The sequence below is a fragment of the Fulmarus glacialis genome, unplaced genomic scaffold (genome assembly GCF_000690835.1).
Source record: "Fulmarus glacialis isolate BGI_N327 unplaced genomic scaffold, ASM69083v1 scaffold8512, whole genome shotgun sequence".
Lineage (NCBI taxonomy): Eukaryota > Metazoa > Chordata > Aves > Procellariiformes > Procellariidae > Fulmarus > Fulmarus glacialis.
The window spans coordinates 52,610-67,864 of NW_009199756.1; positions in this window are offsets into that span (position 1 = coordinate 52,610).

Consider the following 15,255-nt stretch of genomic DNA (forward strand, 5'->3'; position numbering starts at 1 on the left):
GCGTACGTGCCACATTTCACCTGAGAGAGGACTACTTTCACTGGTGGGTTAAGCAATGCTTCTGCCTGCTATAGAAGTGCCTTGTTTTCAGCTCTGAAGGCCAGCCACTGTAGGCAGAAGTGGGAACGGGAGAAGATACACAGCCCACATGCAGTGACTGGAAACAGCAGGACAAACCAGCAGCTGATGTAAACCAACCTAGACCCAGCAAAACAGAAACATAAATGATCTGGTAAGAAGTCATCTGCAGAGGCTAGGAAAAGGCTACACATGGCTAGCTCACAAGACAACCCCTCAGACACAGCTAGTTTCTTCTCCCTGTATCGCAGTTTGCCCTTTGAAAGGTGATGCTGGCCAGACACACCTAGGTGAGTGCCCAGGTGCCCTGGGAGGCACAGACGGTTCCCATGCTCCCTTCCCACTCTGTGCTCGCAGCTCAGGGGATGAAAAATCTTCAGGGAATTTGGGGGACAAGAGATGGTGGCTAAGCCCCACTTCTATGAAGAGCAGCAAATATTTTGGCTGAACTTTGCTTGCTTTACATCATTTTCTGCTTCCTCCCAGGTCATTTGAAACTTAATGATGTACCTGTTCCTACAGGTACACCTGTGCCAGACTAAGCTTATCCTTCTCCTCGCCACTTTGACTTGGGTTCCTGCCTCAGCAACTCTCTGCTGCTCACCCTGAACAAGCTGTTGGATGCTTGTCAGGGAAGAAGATTTAATAGACAAGGGCAAATGCAATTTAAACAAAGAAATTAATCAAATGGCTTAAAAAGACACCTCTCCCAGCTCCCTGCACTAGTCCTGTTCCTCTAGTCTCTTCTCTCTTCCCAAGTCTTTTTGTCTGACCTGTCACTGAAAATGTAACTGCTCCTCTGAAAAGTCTTTTCCTGCAACCAGAGCAGAGCAGGAGTATCCCAGCATGTCCCTTCTCTCCCCCCTCCCCCAAGTCATGCTGCCCTCTGTGTCCCCTTGGCCTGAAGCCATTGGCAGAGACCCATAATCTGTCCACTTATTCAGGCTCTGGCTTCTCTGATGACCCACCATCTATATGAGGCAGCAGGTGCTGTTTTCATTAGCTCGATGAGCCTGGGTTGTCAATAGCTCCTGAGAGACGTGTCAGCCCTTAGCTGGCTGGAGGTTACAGTGTGAGGAGCACAGGTGAAAGCAGCAGCACTACACCTTCCAGAAGGCAGGAAAAACTGCTCAGCAATGGTAGCAAGATGAAAAAAAAAAAAGAAATATATGTAAATATGTATGAAAGAGCAGGAAACACTTTCTACTCAAAGAAAGTTAAGGGCTAAGTAAGTGTTGCCCTGGGAACATCCTGGTCATGGAATCAGAGACACTTAGACTGGAAGGGACTGCTGGAGGGCTTGAATCCAACCTCTAGCTCAATGTAGGACCAGCTTCAAAGCTAGGGAAAGTTGTATCAGGAAGAATCCCCTCTATCCACCCCCTCCAACAGCCCCTGTGATAGCCTCATGATTCATTAAGCTCTGGACGAAACTCTGGAGAGCAACTCAGAAGGGGTCAATCACAGACAGATGTCTCAAAGGGGTCACCAGCACAGCTCATGCTTTACTGGAAGGCAGTCTAAGAGCTGATGGCATCTTCCTATTGGGCCTCGACACAAGCCACGTCTGTCCTGTGCACCGAGCAGAAAATGTCCTTCCTACTGGAACTCACCCCTACCAATACAAATGGCTGCAGAAATCATCTGAAGGATTCAGTCCCCTGAAGGGAAAGGAAAAAAAGAAAGAAAAGGCTTTCTGACAACTCACGGTTGCAAGGCTACCTCAGTTGTAGGTACACAAGATTTGCAGGAAGACACAGGTACATGACTTGCATGGCTTCAGTGCAACCCCAGACCACTTTCAGGGAAAAGGGCGGCAGCAGTGCTATTCTGAAATCTGAATGCCACCTAACGCGTACAGTGCTAGAGACAGGTAGAAAGAGTCTGACCTCCTGAGGCTGATTACTGCAATTTTTTATTGTCTGTTATTATTATTGCCCTCTGGTGGCTATTTTGTTATTTAGCAGCTGGATGTCAGAGACCAAGCATGGGTTCTGTACCACGGGCCTAAGCGCAAGGGGGAAAGGAGGCTACCACCTCATGGCTGTGACTGGATATAAGCTTCAGGTCCCTCAGTGTGTTAGTATCTGTCGCACCCTTATACAGGAAAGTCACAATTTTAACTGGGAAGCCAGAGAAAACAGTATCTGGAGTTCAGGTATCTTCTTGATGAGCAACTTTTCATAACGCTAGGCAGGTAAACTGATCATGAAAACTAGTTTCCTTTTCTCCAAATTTTCCAACCTGAAGATTTGCCATGTGTTTTGCAAACCTAAAACCTGAGCCTAGGCATCAAAGGCAGTGCTACACAGAAAACCTTAAAGGACATAGACATGGACCTGTTGGAAAGGGCCCAAAGGAGGGCCGCAAAAATGATCAGAGGGCTGGAACACGTCTCCTGTGAGGAAAGGCTGAGAGAGTTGGGGTTGTTCAGCCTTGAGAAGAGAAGGCTCCGGGAAGACCTTACTGCGGCCTATCAGTACTTAAAGGGGGCTTGTAAGAAAGATGGGGACAGACTTTTTAGCAGGGCCTGTTGCGAGAGGACAAGAAGTAATGGTTTTAAGCTAAAAGAGGGTAGATTCAGACTAGATATAAGGAAGAAATTTCTTACAATGTGGGTGGTGAAACACTGGCACAGGTTGCCCAGAGAGGTGGTAGATGCCCCATCCCTGGAAACATTCAAGTTCAGGTTGGATGGGGCTCTGAGCAACCTGATCAAGTTGAAGATGTCCCTGCCCACAGCAGGGGGGTTGGACTAGATGACCTTTAAAGGTCCCTTCCAACCCAAACTATTTTATGATTCTATGGTTCTATGACATAAAATGACAAGGCTCATTGAATCCCCCTGCTATTCCTCATGACACCTGTGGCGGGAAATACTGTTTAGCAGCATGAAGCACCTTGAGTGGAAAAGCAGAAAGCAGCAGCCTTTTCCAAATTATACTGAAGACAGCAATTTTAAAGCATGTTAAGAAATCCCTTGTTTTCCTGTTACTTCACTGAGCGTATTATTACAAATAGTGGGACCATAAGTGACCACTCCAGTTCGTCGACTACCAGAGATGCTCTTTGCAGGGCCGGGAGCCCCGGGGAAGATGCGGGTGCTCTGACTGCCACAGGGGGCAGTGTGCCACCTGCAGAAACCATAACTCGGAGGAAAAAGAAATACAGAAGGAAAAAAAAAAACCAAAACACAGGAGGGGTCACTCACACACTTAGAAACAAGCATATTGTTAAGAAATTTACTGAACAGTGATATACTTCACCAGAAAAATACAGAGCATCATACAAATGCGATAGCCACTTCTCTATCAACTATTGAGCTAGCACAGTTTTTCTAGAAGGGCGGCAGCCTCTGTACTAGAGTTTCATGAAAAAATGTAGCCAGAGCTTTTCTCAAAGGAAAAAAATAGGCTTTCAATTCAGTAAAAAAAACCACCTTTCAGATAAGTTGTTTACTCTCCTTAGAGCATGCAAATGGGTACATCGGAAAGGTGATAACTGAAAACATTTTGCTTTTCAGAAGTTTTCACCCATGTCTTTTAGATCAAGAAAGTTTATGGCAGAAAACCTCGTTTTGTTTAATAGGTCCTTATTTGTTGTGTTGTAGGAAAAGAAAAAAATTCTCTCTAGTTTAAAAGATAGATATGTGAGACATCTTAGTGTTAATACATTTTTCTTTCTTCTAAAAGTGAATCTACTGGGAAGTAACAGGCTGACACCAAAGTCTGAGACCAAAGGGCCAGCTTGTACATTATGTACATAAATGTCACCTGATATTTATGCTGCTATAAGGAAGGTAGGAAGCAGGTTCAGGTTTGCCCGGTGTATTTAATCTAAGCCTCCAGTCCAGTCTCTGTGAGTTTCTGTGCAGGATCCCAACGTGGATCCTAAGAGTGGGAGAAGGGGTTGGAATGCAATGTTGAAATCTCACAGGGACCTGAGGACCTAATTGCCTCCTGGTCTTTTTCTCCGTGTTGAAACTTGGTGTTGCACGGAGGAGGCCACAGAATGGTTATCACAGGGTCTCCAGCAGCCGGTCTTTTAGGAACCGTGATGAGAAACCAAAGCAAAGGTGAGAGCTGGGCCCATTTCGTATGTCAGCTAAACTCAGCCTTGCAGAAGGCCAGCCCAACAACCCCAACCAAAGGTGCCTCCAGGGCCCGGTCTTGTTTAAACCAGCCTGGATCGGGACAGAGCCAAGTGAGGACATCAGAGCATCTTAATAGCACAGGCAGGGTCAGCAGTCACAAAGCAGGGTATGCTCAGGCAGCGTTCCTTTTTGGAAAGAGAGAAAAGGAGATGCCCTAGAAAAAACATCCAGGGAGATGGGACTGGAGAATGCAGAGGGAAGAAAAGGAAAAAAGGGAAGACAGCCAAAATAAAATCAACGCCTGACGAAAACACGAATGAAGACACCAGACAGTTTTTTTTCTAATTCCTATGTGTATGAAAAAATCATCTGACTGCAAAATGAATGCACTGCAGAGCAGGCACATCAGCTTAGTGGCCATGGTACCATAGCCCTCCTTCTTGAGCTGTGGGCCTGCCCGCCCGAGCGCCCGTGGCCTAGGGAGGCCGGCTAGGCCAGGCCTCTGCCCCTGCCGGCCACAGCAGGAGAGCTGTGGGCCACGGGATCCCCCTGGCCTCCCGCACTGCTCCCCGAGGGCAAGCTCGGGCCTTCTTGGGCCCTGGGGCGAGCACCATGGAGCTGCTCTCTGGCCACACAGGGCCTTGGCCCTACGAGCCCTCCCGAGGGACCGGCCTTCCCCTGGGCTCTGGCATCCCCACAGCGCCAAGCCCTTCAGCTTGGCCTTAGTTGGCCCTAACGGCCCCCATCTGGGACCTCCTGGATTGAGAGACATCACCATAACTCTGGAGATGAACAACATGTTTCTCTGGAAATTGGCAATATTAGAGAGAGGTTAGCATGAATGTTCACAATTCTGTACAATCTTTCTGACTCTAGAACGGACGAGAAAGACACCCCTGGGAAAAGGTTCACGCTGGGGGTCTGTAATTGGAGAGGCAGCAGGGAACAGTTCACAGGTGCTGGACTAGCATTTGGGAGTCACAGGCTCAGTTCTCAGCTCTGCCACAGGCTTCCTATGTGACCGTGGACAATGCACTGTGTCTCTGCACTGTGTCTTGTATGTAGGGAAGATTGCAAAACCAAGAGTGTAGGAAACTAAGTTAGCTATATGTACTGGATGGGGACACCTCTAATAAATGGAGAGTGGACAAATACCTCAGCAATGTATTTTTTACATCCTAATAATATGACTTCCATCTTCTGTATGTTGCCTTTCATGTAGTGAAACTGCAGCCAGATTTCCCCCCTTGTCTTCTCCAGGCTGAACAAACCCCTCTCCAACAGCCTCTCCTTGTATATCATGTGCTGCAGCCTGCACACCTCTTAGTGGCTCTTCTCTGGACTTGCTGCAGCTTGTTAACATCTTTCTTGCAACACGGAGCTAAAAACTAGACACAGTGTCAGACGTGGCCTCACAAAAGGGAAATGAACACTTCCTTCGATCTGTTGGCTATGCTTTTGCTAATGCAACCCAATATGCCATTGTTTTTTTAATGGTTGCATTGACAGTCTTTCTTACACTACGGAGTCTCAGAGGGTAAGGAGTGGCAAAGGCAGAGAGTCTATAACCCGGGGATTCCCCCTCCAGCCTCTCAAGGGAACTGCCAGACATTCATTTAAGACAGTTTTGTGTAAAAGCATGACAAAAGGGTGAGGTTGTTGTCTGGATTTCATAAAGTGATTTGCAAACAAATTAAACTGTTGTGAAACAATCTGGTCCCTACGGAGCTTAGCAATGCTCAATTCCATTCCCACTGTTGCTAAGGAAAGCAGAGGATATTCAGCATCTTTGACAGACATTTGCAGGCCATGATCTAAAGATGTCTCAGTGACTTAAGAGTGCTGGTCAATATTGGCCGTGTAACTTAAGATACGCTCATAAAAGGAAATAAACAGCCCCAAATCTCTTTTGTATTCTGTTTTTTTGGTTTTACTTTTGGCATTTTCTGAAGCCACTGTCCTCCTCACTTTAAGCAATGGAGGACAGAATTAGGTCCCAAGTATTTAACTACAGATTACTTTTTTCCTTGGAAAAATGACCCAACTGCAAGCTCTTGCACCTCATGTTTGGAATCACAAATGACTCAGCAGAAGCCAAGAGGACATTTGGTTTCCTTGTCAGAACACAAGAGTGAAGGAGGAAGTAAGAATCTCTTCCAGCTGTTGGGTAACTGAGGGGGAGATTGAGGCTAAGACAAACAGTGTGGGAATGTCTAGGTTTAATATATATAATGCAAACTGGAATTACAGTTAACTGCAGTGACCAATCCTGGCTGATGAAATAGCTGTCACTGGAAAAAAAATCCTAAAAACAAACAACCAAGTATGCAGCCACAAGCAGAGATTTCTTTTTTCTTTCCAGCCAAGCTCTGCATCCAGCTCAACCCAAAAGCATGTTTGTTTTGGAAGCCGTAGTCTGCTGAAAAGTGTTTGGCCAAAATCCAAGGGGCCAATAAGTCCAGATGAGCTGAACAAGCTGTGTCCTTGGATCATGAGATGTGAACATATTATTCAATCCTGTATTGCTTGCATGCATGCATATTGGTTATTTTTTATTACAAGGTGTGGACCTAAATGCCTTGATCAGGACTAAATTTCTGTCCCCTAAATTAACTGTTTACAATTCACAATTTTATTATGTGCTTTTGTTTTCATGGACCAGAGCTCACAGCACTAGAATAGCTCCTCCAAGGACAATGCGACCATACTGACTTACGTCAAATGAGAAATCATTAGTGATAATGTATAAACCAACAGGGTTGTTTGCAATTATATTTGTTTCAGGGCTGTCTGGAGAACAGCATCTATTTTTTTCTTAAATATTTGTTATAAGAACTGATCCACCCTGAGTCATTCCAGGCAATTGGAGCCTGGTTTTTTCCTGGGGTTACTCTGTCTGTGACCTGGGCCCAGTCCTATAACAATCAACATGCAGATCTACAAGCCACTTGGATGACTGTGAAATTTCTTCTGTATGAAATTTCTAATGCATGTTTGCATTCTGCACAACCTCAGTTTATGTTGAGCTGGTCATCAGCTGTCATGAAGGTGCTAACTTGAATTCATTTCCATTCTTTCCCCAGAAGTGGAGACTGAGGGATGAATGAACCATGGAGCAAAGGGTCTTGAAGTGACATCAGTGTCAAAAAGACATAGTCATGTTCAGGCTAGGCAGGTGGGTTAGCCAGCTTCTGGCCTGTAAGAAGGTCCATTAGGGTTATGGAAAGGATAATAAATAAGATTTTTTCATTTAAAAAAAATTGTTAGGTTGCATTTATAAGTTTTAAAAAAAATGTCAGGCAGCTAATCTTTGTTTTTGGAAAACTGAGCAGTTTATGAGAGTCCAAAACTTCAATAAAGATGATAAAACCAGCCTGCTTGTTGTCTTTGAAACAGAATGCATTTCCCAACCAGTCCTGGCATGACACCAGCTTGTGTCAGCTGTGAAAATGGCCAAAGATCAGTAGGGCCCAGGTGCAGGATCAGTGTCCCAGCAGCTGATGAACCTGTGCATCCAGGGCTCAATGTGTCATTCAAGTTCCTCCTAGCCAGCAGCGTGACAGGCTAAGAAGGCAACACGAAGAACTATTGTTACTGCAATACACGAAGAAATATTGTAGCTGTGAATCTACCTGAAAAGCCATTCTGTGATGGAAAACCTGAATCAGGGGCAGAGTTCGAGACATATCTTTGCCAGATTTCCATCCAATCTAATCATTCCTTGTCTGTATGCTCCAGGTGCCCCCATCACAGAAATACCTCAACAAACAGACCCCAGCTTCTGAGCAAATCTGAGCTAACACATTTTTAGGTGAAAAAATGAAGTCACTGTTACTTATCTTGCCCTGCCCTTTACAAAGTTTGATCTCCATGTTGCTTTAAAGGAGTCCAGAATCATGTATTAGTCTTGCAGTAGCTTGGGTAACCTTTCTACTTTCCTTGCATTAGAAGTACTGGGTACAAGAGCAATGTCTGGTCCAATCATGGGCTTCTTCATTTACTGCTTAGGTTTTCAGATTAAAAAATTACTTTTAAAACTTATAGAGCAAATGTTTCTCAAATCAAATTTTAGTTTCAAAGAGATCCCACTAAAAAATAAGTCTCAGAGCTAAAGACCAATACATGCAATTGTGCTGAAGCAATTCTAACCATATCAGTCACATGCTATGTTATTACTGCTCCACAGCAAAAGGGACCTTGGCTGATGAGGAGGTTGTCTGCATATATTGTCTTTTGACAGTTTCACTGCATTCCCCCCTCCTTCTTTGAGTTTTCTGTTCTTCATGGTTTTTAACCTAAGCCTTTCAATCTCTTCTTCCAGAGTGCAGAGTCGAGAGAAACATGAACGCAAGAAACTGGAGCAAGCTTAAAACTAGGTTAGAACAAATTTTATTATCTATTCTCATCTTCTATCTAACAAGGGGAAATTACCGTATTAGTTTATTGGAAACCGTCAATAAATGCAGTGGCATATATTACCATGCCCAATGTCATAGAATGAGAGAAAGATCTAGGTGGGAAGGGGCCCCTGGAGGTTTCTAGCTCAAGCAGAGATAACAGCAACACCAACTCCCAAGCCAGATCAGCTCACTCAGGACCTTGCCCACTCAAGTTTTGAGTATCTCCAGGGCTGTGGGCTACAGCCTTTCTGGGCATCTGCTTGAGTGCTGCATCACTCTCAGGGGAAGAATTTTTAACCTCTCTCCAACAAAAATTTCCTTTGTTTCAACTTGTAACCATAGCATATTTTACCCTGAATTACTCTGATACTTAGATTGATACTTACTCTCAGTCTTAACGGATTTTAATGAACAGGTTTTGTACAGAAATTGTACATTACAGAGGGCTCCAAGAGCAGACTGTTTGAAACAAAGCACTATCCATGGAGATGACTGCGAACCAATTCACTCACTTTTTTTTTTTCCTGACCAAGGTAAAAAGTATGTATGTTTCATGTTCTGCTCCTGCTTTATTAGTTTTAATTCCTCCTTTTTTCAGTGCCATTCATTAACCTAATGTCACTCTGCTTGGTTTGCAAACCAAGAATGCTTTATAGTTGCATTTCAAATCTGTTTGTCAAAATCTTTTGTAATATCAGTGTATCTTTTAAATCTTGCAAGGCTGTTCTTTGTTTCTTTACATCTGAAACCAAACTGATGCTAGAGAGATCCATTTTTTAAATGTCATCTCTTCTTCAGAAAAAAATTCACAACTTGCATAATCACTAAAATTCAGGTGCAAATCTGTGGAGGTAGAGTGGTGAGATTAGACTGCTTAGACATTATCTTCACTTGTGTCTAGATCAATTGTCATTGCTGTAAAGTTGAAAACTTAAGGGTTGTGAATACTGTACTGAATTTTTTCTCCCAAAACCAGATTTGGAAACATAAAATAAGAAAATGATCATTAAAAAGTGTCTTTTAAAACTTTTGCTTCTGCTTATAAGGCTGCCTTCTCCATCCCTCCCAGCCCGTTGTGTAAGGGCATGCATTTCTCAAGAGTAAACTCATTGCAGCTGAGAAACGAAATGTCCTTCAAAGACTGCAAGTACTTTGCCATGCTAGCAAATTACGTTTTACAACATTGGACTCCAACCTAAGTGCCACCAACCCCTACAGGTTTTTACAAAAGACAAGGAGTTCACACATCTAAAGAAGTATCTATAAAGCTGAGTTCTCTACTTTGTGTGTGTTGATGTGCAGGAGAAAAAAAAAAAAAAAATCCTTGACCAGTTCAATAACAACACTATTTCAGTAGCATTTGGCTATGAGGGTTTGGAGTCAATATAGCGGCCATAATAAACATTAAATGTGATAAAAGCATCAAGAAATTTAAGTTCCCCTCAACCCTGAGCACCCAAATGCTTCTGTTTCAACTCTGAAAAAGGGCACAAGAACAGGATTTCCCAAGGGCATACTTCTATTTCTATTGACTTTGTTTGCCGTACTAAGAAGAATTGAACAGAACTGAAAGGCAACAGAGCTGCTGTGAGCAAAATGCTTCACAAGTGGCTGAACGTCAGCCTTTAAACTAGAGTGTATCCAAGAGGACTCTTTCGGAGGCTGCTTTTTATCTTTTTGCTCCCTTCCCCTGCAGATGAAAGGGAAGATATAGTTATCCTACTGGTTAAAAAAAAAAAAAAAAAAGAAGAAGCAACATCTTATTGATTCATTCCATGCCATCGGCTCCCAAGATGCTTCAGCTGCTGATTCAGCTGCTGCTCGCCCCTGGGGATGCCTGACAGGGCTCTGGCGGCCACGGGAGGCCTCTGCTGGCTCTGCCGTCCTGGGAACTGCGCCCCAACCTGCGGCCAGCCTGCTGGGCAAAAGCCGCCTGGCACACGTTTAACGTCCTTCTCATCTCAGGTCCGATAGGTTAAAGAGCATTTAGTTATACCGCATTAGGGAATATAGGAAACAGTGGAGAGGTATCCACGGAAGACAGAAGGGTCGTGCAGTGAAACAAGAGATGGAGAAGTGCTGCAGGTTCTTACTGTTGGGCATGTGGATTTTATTTTATAGAGGGTGGACTGAAGCAAATCAAGATGTTCAGGCTGGGATCTGAGCAACAGGAGCAACAATCCAAGGATGCTCAGTGACAGCATGGAGGGATCTCCATGTGAGAACTCAGGTTGACTTGGGCTGTCTAGTTTTGAGGAAAAAAAACACCTAAGAGCATGTGTACTTGTCTACATGTGTGTACGAGCAGAATTAACTTAAAACTCTTTCACTCTTATGGTACATCATATAAAATTACAAGTTGCACACTGAGAGATCAAAATATATGTTTTTAAATATATATACATATTTTAAGCCACAGAATATCAAGAGAACTTACTACCACAAGACACTGAGAAAGGGCATTTGGTTCAGCCACCTGCATCCTTCAAGCAGATTACCTCAGGGTTTGCTTATGTACAAAGAGCAGCAGCTCCTGCAGCCAAACGTGAAAAGAGGTCTGTCTTCGTGCCCTCTTCCTTCACTTTCTTGGTGTACCCCTTCAAACCTCTACCTCCCACCTTGACCACTTGCCTCCCACAGACTCCTATCCTAGGACCCACCCTCAGATCCCCACCAATTTTTCTCATTTCTCCCCTCATCTATGTACCACCACCAAGCATATTAGCTGATCTACGGGGTTGCTTGTGTCCAGGTGCTGACCTGAGCTGCAGGAGAAGCAGGTCCCCACATGTGAAAGGGGCTTCCCATCCCCAGACGAACAGGTGCCACCAGCTGGGAGACTCCATTTCAATAAACTAGAAGCATCTCTTTGGAAATGGAGGGTATCAGCAGCTCTCATCACAGATTATAACCATTCTCTATTCCACAATACCTAAGAAAATTCAGACCCTTTAAAATGAAAGAAACACTCTCTGTTCAGAAAACACAACCTTTTAGGGACTGGTTCTGCTTAGACTGGGAGCTCTGCCAAGGATTTCAGCTGGAGGAGGAATGAGGCCCTTCATTTCAGTTAGAGCAAAACAACACAAACAGTATCACAAATGCCCATCTGGGACATTTACAGGCAGGGAAGTCTGATTTCTTATTTACTTCCTCCTCAGAATACAATGAAATATTGGGGCTTTCTCTTTCTGCCTATCTTTGTTGCATTAAATTTTGAAAGCCCGTAGTCTCTAAAGCCACTGGTAAAAAGCTGCCCCCCATTTTGGACTTGTGAACCAGAGCTGAAAGCTTATGCCAGTCTTCTGTCTGACTGGAAAGAAAAGTGCCAAGAAGAAAAGACAAGCGCTTCTCAGGAAAACCGTACATCCTGCATCCTGTAGAGAAAGGCATTGAGAAAGCTACTCCAGCAATATCAGTGTTTAAGCTGCCTGTGCAGGTGACTTAGGACTTCTGAAATTGGAAATGGATTTCCAAAATGTCTACTATGTAGGTAAAGGGTGAGGGGAAAAAATAGAAGACCCAAGACAATATATTTGGCAAGCACATTGCAGAAACTGCTAGTACATGCTGTGGTCCCAGATCCAGTGGGCTGTGCTTACCTCATTTGTTTCACGTAGGTGAACCTAGCCAGGATGTTTTCTTTAGTCGTGGGCAGTGTGACAAGAATGGGACATCCAAATAAGGTCACTCAGGATGTGTTTAACAACACCGGGTAAAGTCTGTGGCAAAAGCTCATGCACACACATACACACAGAGCATCCACTGTACATACCATTGACTTAGTGCGTCATTATTCCTAGAATAACTTCTGGAGAGGCACTCCACCCTTGTATTTCCAACGCTGAAGATGTGATTGTCCCAGAGCCAGTTATTACAGTGATTTTAAGAAAGAGGAGGGAGAGGGAAGGGTTTCTGATTTCTCTGACCTCTTTGAAGAGATGCAATGCAAAGAAAATTGTTAAAAGCAGAGGTAGTTTCAAATCTGTCAACCCAAACTCCCTTGTGATCTTTGAAACAGCAGAGAGCAAGAGGCTTCCTGAGGCCATCCCAGAAAACCAGATAGCACAGAGTTCTGCAAAAGGACAAGCCACACACCTGTTTAAATATCAGTCAATATGCTTTATTAAGCAACAGTGCTACAGGTGCTCCTACATGATGAAAGGTAGTCCAGCACTGCGAGGGAACGTGCATTTTTACTCGTAGGAGAATCCTGGAAGGCAACCCCATTATATTGAGTACGAAACTCTTTTTTTTAACCTGCAAATTTTTGATGGTGCATAAAGCACTTTCAAGGGGTCTGCAAAAGGTGACTGAGAGCAAATCACTTGTAGTAGCTTAAATTTGTTGTAAAAAACTTACCTTTTCCTTGTAAGTCCTCTGCAGCTGGCTGAAGTGATAAGCAATAAAAGAAAGGAGTTACTTTGCTAGCAGCTGGACAAGGGATGACGTACAGTTGCTGAGATCAGGGGTTTAAAAATTTGAAATGGTAAGTTTTGATCAAAAAATGACCTAAGGCTGAAACTCAAAGCAGTAAAAATGGGGGAAAGTCAGATCCCAGGCAGTTCCCATCACCCTAACTCAGTTCCTTCTGTGTACAGTTTTGGGTATAATTTACATTTAGATGATAATTTTTAAATAAATTACAAAACTTTCCACCTAACATTTGCTTCATTCAGCACAGAAAGTTATTATGTTCATTTATAGATACTCAGTTTTTTGTGTCCTGTTTGCTGTGTGCCCTGGGCTAGCACTCATAGCACACCCCGTACCAGCGAGGCACAAGCATTACAGGTGTCACAGTTGAGGCATCTTGCCCAGTTGAGTGCCCAGACTAACCGGCTTGGCCAGACCTGTGCTGCCTCTGAAGCAAGGAGCAAGGAGGCAGCAGGAACAAGCCTGGGATGAAGGCATGGCAGAGAGCGGGAGAGGACCCACTAAGGGGCAGAGCATCAATGATTTTCTTAGATTTCAGCCTGCAAGCTGGGACCTGTCTTACCCATCTTTTCCTTTCAACCTTGCTCTGAAGTGAGAATTTCCTCACTTTACCTCCATGGTTCCCGACATCCACCATGGGTGGTACCTCCGGGCTCTCTCCCAGCTGCCTTTGCAGGATGCTTCCAAGGAAAGCCCTGCGCCACTGTGGCACCTGACACTGGCTGTGTAGCATCCCTGCAACGGGAAGCGGAAAATGTGGCAATGTGGCCATCCTGACTGTAGAAACGTCCGCATTCAGTGCTAAGACATAGGTCGGCCCTGTCCTTTCCCACCAGCATGCCTCCAGCTCCACATGTGCTCACACTGCTGTTTTCACAGCACCCACCGTCCCTCCTATCTTGCTTAAAAGTGTAGGCTCCTCCAGAGAAGAAATTAACCTATTTCCACGTTTGAACAAAACTTAGCACTAGCTGAATTATTCATTTGGACTAAGGCAACAATTGAAGAATAACAGCAGTTCTGAGTTTGCTGGAATGTTTTTTGGTCTTCAAATTCAGTTCCATTTTTTTCTTCCCTCTAAACCAAGCAAAATCTGTAAGACTCTGCTGCTAATTCTTTACTGAGAACTGAGAAAAGCTGTCTTGATTGGTCAAACATCTCAGAACAATATAGAGATCTAAAAAAGCAATATCGACATATGTGGTAAAAGTTGCAGAAATATTGTTACTACTGATGCAACAGCATGACAGTACAAGAGAAGAAAGATTGTCATCACTTCTATTAGACTAACAGACACAGCTGAAAAAGTAAGCAAGCTTTCATACACCTGATTACTTCATCAACAGCTGAATGAGTAGGGGAAGGTAAGTGACATACCAACAGAAGGAATAAATGGGTCAGCCTGAAACAAAAAAGAAATGGACTGCTAAAAAAAACCACATGCAGTGGGCATTTATAGGTCTAAAGCAAAAAAAATTACTATGAAAAGGCAAAATTTGAATTATCATCCCCACAAGCAGAGACTTACATAAATTCGCTTTAGCCCAGCAGCTTAAACAGAACTCAGCAAAGTCTCGAGTTTTGCTGACCCTATGGGAAACTTTTGAAAATGCCAAAGAGTTTAAGCATGTGAAAGTAGTCTTTGCTTCTTTGACATATAAAAAAATAAAACAGCTGCTCACAATTGGCATGTGCTAAAATGGGGTTTGAATAAATTTTTCAAACATCTGAGAACTGTTTCTCTGCAGCTAAGACACCGGAGAGAGATCAGATCAGTGCATAATGGCAAGCACAGAAAAATTTCATTATGAATATGAAATATCAAACCAGAAATACTGCATTCACAAAAGAATCACAAAAAATTCCAAGAGGACACACTACCCTGTAAGCGCCTCCTGCAGAAACTTTTGCAACTGCTTCTGAAGCATACATATCCAGATTTCCATGGTAGTCTAATGAAAGGGAGCAAAAGAAAAACAAAACAAACAAACGACAACAAAAAAAACCCCCAAATATTTGCTTTAATACCAGAGTGAAAAACACTGGTGGATATTTCAACAGTAAATAGATAGATCGCTTTAAAAAAAGAGAAGAAAAAATAACCCTCCTTTCCTTCCAAGCTATCTTTTAAATTAAAGTAAAGCATTTCAGGTGTTATAACCAGTAAAACATCTAGCCGAGATTGCCTCTCAGTGAAGACAGCTTTGTCAGTCTACTCAGTTTAAGATATGACCCTTACACATTTTG